The 4,980-nt window shown below is 46.7% G+C and overlaps 1 pseudogene; it reads left to right on the top strand.

Annotated features, from left to right (window-relative positions):
* Nucleotides 1-3,488: 3,488 nt before the first annotated feature.
* Nucleotides 3,489-4,980, top strand: part of LOC108533627 (nucleophosmin-like) — a 5,726-nt pseudogene continuing 4,234 nt past the window's right edge.

Here is a 4,980-nt window from a genome sequence, read left to right as displayed (position 1 = left end):
GGAGGATAACAGTGTTGGTCCAGCTCAGAAGAAGCAAGTGAGGCTGCCAGGGTCACCCAAGGCAGACACACAGCATGGCAATTTTAGCGTGGGCCCTTGACCCTAAGATGCACAGGAATAGAACACTCAGGCTTCATTTTAAGATTTCGCTGTTTGTGAAGGTTAATTTCAGGTGTCAGCTTGACTGGATTAAGGGATACCCAGATAGCTGGTAAACCACTGTTTCTGGGTGTGTCTGTGAGGGTGTATTCAGAAGAGATTGGCATTTGAATCACTGGGAAGATCCACCCTCACCCAGCGTGGGCCCAATCAGCTGAGGGCCCACATAGAACAGAAAGGCAGAAGAAGGGTGAATTTGCTCTTGCTATCTCTCTGCTGGAGCTGAGACACCCTTCTTCTCCTCCCCTAGGCTGTAGGAACTTCAGGTTCTCTGGCCTTTGGACTCTGGAACATACATCAGCTGCCTCCCAGTTTCTCAGGCCTTCGGCCTCAGACTTCCATTTCACAATATCAACTCCTCTGGTTCTGAGCCACGCTTCAGGCTTCCCTGGTTCTCCAGCTTGCAGCTGGCCTGCCATGGGACTTCTCAGCCTCCATCCTCACATAAGTCAATTCCCCTAACAAATCCCTCCTTATATTTATACAGATATATAGTTATATATAATCTCCTATTGGTTCTGTCTTTCTAGAGAACCCTAACTAATACACTGCTCTACACAGCTCTACAGTAATGGAGGTCTAAATGATAATCTTAGTAAAATGTTTGCTAACTACTTGCCATCTCTAATTAGCTACCCCATTAGCTAGATCAAATAGCTAATCAACTAGCTAGACCAACATGCAAAGGAGAGAATCCTCCTCTCATTACATATATTTCTGGAAAGGCTAATAAATGTAGAAGAAAGAAAAGCGTCAATCGCCTAACTCAGGATCAGCAAACTTTCTGCAATGGGCCAGGAAGTAAATATGTGCGGTTTTGTAGGCCTCCATAGTCTGTTCCAGCTACTCAACCCTGCCACTCTAGGGTGAAAGCAGCCGGAGGCATTATGTAACAGACAAATGAGTGTCAACTAATAAGAAATAAGGGCTGGACATGGTGGCTCACACCTGTAATCCCAGCACTTTGGGAGGCTGAGGCGGTAGATCATGAGGTCAGGAGATCGAGACCATCCTGGCCAACATGGTGAAACCCCGTCTCTACTAAAATACAAAAAATTAGCTAGGCATGGTGGTGCACACCTGTAGTCCCAGCTACTCAGGAGGCTAAGGCAGGGGAATCACTTGAATCCAGGAGGCAGAGATTGCAGTGAGCAGAGATCGCACCACTGCACTCCAGCCTGGCGACAAAGCGAGACTCCATCTCCCCCACCCCTCCCCACAAAAAAGAGAAAGAAAACCCTTGCAGGGCAGCAAACAAGAGAGGAATTGCAATGCAGGAGACACAAATCTAGCAAGCAGCTAAATCACGTTCCCTCCAAGTGAGGTTGAGCAGGAGATTATAGAGGTTTACTGTAAATTTACACAAGTGGGATAATTTAGCATGGTCTATGATTAATGGTGATTGATTGACAGCTTCGAATGTCTCTAGCAGATGACCAGCTTATGTTGGCACAGCTCTCTCCCCAGGAGATTTGCGATCAGGCCCAATATAAAGAGGTTAAACTAAAAGTACCTGCTTCTTCAGGATGTTTACAGTTTGGCCCAGTTCCACAGGTGACATTCTGTCTGGGTGTATATAGGCCTGGGTCCAACTCTTCCTGCCCACCCAGCAACTTTTTAGATGCCTCTGACATAGCCATTTCCATCCTGGATTTCCTTTCACATGAATGTGTTTGTTTTCCAATAAGACTTTATTTCTGAACCCTGAAATTTGATTTCACATAATTTCCATGTGTCACCAAGTACTATTCTTCTTTTGATTTTTTTAACCATTTAAAAATATGAAATCCATTCTTAGCTTTCAGAATGTATCCAACAAACAAACAAACAAAAAAGCGTAGGGCTGGAGTTGGGCCACAGGCCATGGTTTGTGAACCTCTGATCTAACTCACTAAAGATTGCCGGCCCAGATAAGATTTACTAATTTTCACAAACCTTCAAGGATCAGATCATTTCTATGCCATTTTGACTGTTTCAGAGCACAGGTCAAACAACAATAGCTAACATTTATTGTGCCTTTAGTGTGTGTCAGGCCATGTGTTATGTTCATTCTGCCTACTATTTAAATAGTCCATGTTCCAGAATACTAAACTGAGACTCAGAAAGGGTGATTTGCCAAAGGTCACAAAGCTAGTAAATGAATGAAAGGATCAGGATTTGAACCTGGGTCCTCTGCCTCCGGAGCCCACACTGTTGCTTTGAGGGTATAAAGGCATCACATCTCTTCTGAGTTTTGAATCAAGTGAAAAACATGCCTGGGCGTAAAATATTACTTGTAATGGCAAAAACCGCAATTACTTTTGCACCAACCTAACAGTCATCACAAGATCTCCACATCAAGTTAGATTCTAGGCCAAAATGAACTTTGTGAACCGCTGTGGCTCCATCTCCAGGCCTGCCCCAGTGAGCTTAAAAACATTCAGAAGGGCCGGGCACAGTGACTCACGCCTGTAATCCCAGCACTTACTTTGGGAGGCCAAGGCGGGCAGATCGCCTGAGGTCAGGAGTTTGAGACCAGCCTGGCCAACGTGGTGAAAACCCATTTCTACTAAAAATACAAAAATTATCTGGGCTTGGGGGAGGGCGCCTGTAATCCCAGCTACTCGAGAGGCTGAGGTAGGAGAATCACTTGAACCTGGGAAGCGAAGGTTGCAGTGAGCCGAGATTGTGCCACTGCATTCGATCCTGGGCGACAGAGCGAAACTCCGTCTTAAAAAATAAATAAATAAATAATGTTACAATGATAAAACTCAGTTTAAAATAATAAAGCAGAGGGCTGGGTGCAGTGGCTCACACCTGTAATCCCAGTACTTTGGGAGGCTGAGATGGGCGGATCACCTGAGGTCAGGAGTTTGAGACCAGCCTGACCAACATGGCGAAACCTGTCTCTACTAAAAATACAAAAATTAGCTGGGCATGGTGACGGGCACCTGTAATCCCAGCTACAGGCACTGAGGTGCTGAGGCCTCCCAAAGCAGCTACAGGGAAGCTGAGGCAGAAGAATCACTTGAATCCAGGAGGCGGAGGTTGCAGTGAGCCAAGATCGTGTGCCACTGCACTCCAGCCTGGATGACAGAGCAAGATTCCGTCTCAAAAAAAAAGAATAAAACAGAAAAGGAGAAGCAGTAAATGATCTAAACCTGCATCTAGCCAAGTGAGAAGTCAGTAAGTAATGTTAAATTAGGGAGTTATGGGTGTATACACTTATCTGTAAAAGATGTGGTGCAGCTTTTCCTTGGTGTGATTCCATCCTGTGCGGCTGTTCTCTAGAGCAGTGGTCGTTTATCTCCATCCACCTTCTCTCCCACCTATGTGCGTGCAGCCACCCAATGGAAGATGCCATGGACACGGACATGAGCCCCCTGAGACCCCGGAACTATCTTTTTGGTTGTGAACTAAAGGCCGACAAAGATGATCACTTTAAGGTGGATAATGATGAAAATAAGCACCAGTTATCTTTACGAATGGTCAGTTTAGGGGCTGGTGCGAAGGATGAATTGCACATTGTTGAAGCACAGGCAATGAATTACGAAGGCAGTCCAACTAAAGTAACACTGGCAACTTTGAAAATGTCTTTACAGCCAATGGTTTCCCTTGGGGGCTTTGAAATAACACCACCAGTGTCTTCTGGTTGAAGTGTGGCTCAGGGCCAGTGCATATTAGTGGACAGCACTTAGTAGCTGTGGAGGAAGATGCAAGAGAAGATGAAGAGGAGGGGGATGTGAAACTCTTAAGTATATCTGGAAATCGATTGGCCCCTGGAGGTGGTAGCAAGTTTCCACAGAAAAAAGTAAAACTTGCTGCTGATGAAGATGATGATGATGATTTTGATGATGCGGAAACTAAAGAAAAAGTGCCAGTGTGGGAATCTATATGAGATACTCCAGCCAAAAATGCACAAAATTCAAATCAGAATGGAAAAGACTCAAAACCATCATCAACACCAAGATCAAAAGGACAAGAATCCTTCAAAAAACAGGAAATAAAACTCCTAAAACACCAAAAGGACCTAGTTCTGTAGAAGACGTTAAAGCAAAAATGCAAGCAAGTATAGAAAAAGGTGGTTCTCAGCCAGGCACGGTGGCTCAAGCCTGTAATCCCAGCACTTTGGGAGGCCGAGACGGGCGGATCACGAGGTCAGGAGATCGAGACCATCCTGGCTAACACGGTGAAACCCCATCTCTACTAAAAAAATACAAAAAAACTAGCCGGGCGAGGTGGCGGACGCCTGTAGTCCCAGCTACTCGGAGGCTGAGGCAGGAGAATGGCGTAAACCCGGGAGGCGGAGCTTGCAGTGAGCTGAGAACCGGCCACTGCACTCCAGCCTGGGCAACAGAGCGAGACTCCGTCTCAAAAAAAAGAAAAAAAAGAAAGAAAAAAAAAGAAAAAGGTGGTTCAATCTGAAGAGACCAAGATTTACCTGGTCGCACCCGTGGAACACCCCCTGACACGCCCGTGCCCCGCCTATTGCCCTCCCACTCCTAGAAAAGCTGCTCCGGAGGCACGCCACGCGCGGCCTTCCTCAGTCCTCCACTCCTGTCGGGATGTCAGGACTGTGGGAACTCCGTCCGAGAGCTGTACGGGTGACTCTGGGGGCCCCTTTTGTCGGGGGGCCAACAGACCTCTCCCTACCCACCTTCTTCCCTTGAAGCTAGGTGACCAAAATAAACTTGCAGTTTTGCTCCTACCCTTGCCTAGTCGCTGGTTCTTTTGTACCCGCTCTGGTGGTCTTAGAAAAACAAAACAGTTGGTGCCGAAGACCCGGGAGGAGACCCCTCCTCAGGCCTCTAAGGGTTGAGGAACCTCCTCCTGCTCCCACGC

This window comes from Rhinopithecus bieti, unplaced genomic scaffold, assembly GCF_001698545.2.
Source record: "Rhinopithecus bieti isolate Rb0 unplaced genomic scaffold, ASM169854v2 scaffold_11488, whole genome shotgun sequence".
In the NCBI taxonomy this organism is placed as follows: domain Eukaryota; kingdom Metazoa; phylum Chordata; class Mammalia; order Primates; family Cercopithecidae; genus Rhinopithecus; species Rhinopithecus bieti.
This window is presented reverse-complemented; position numbering and strand designations above follow the sequence as displayed.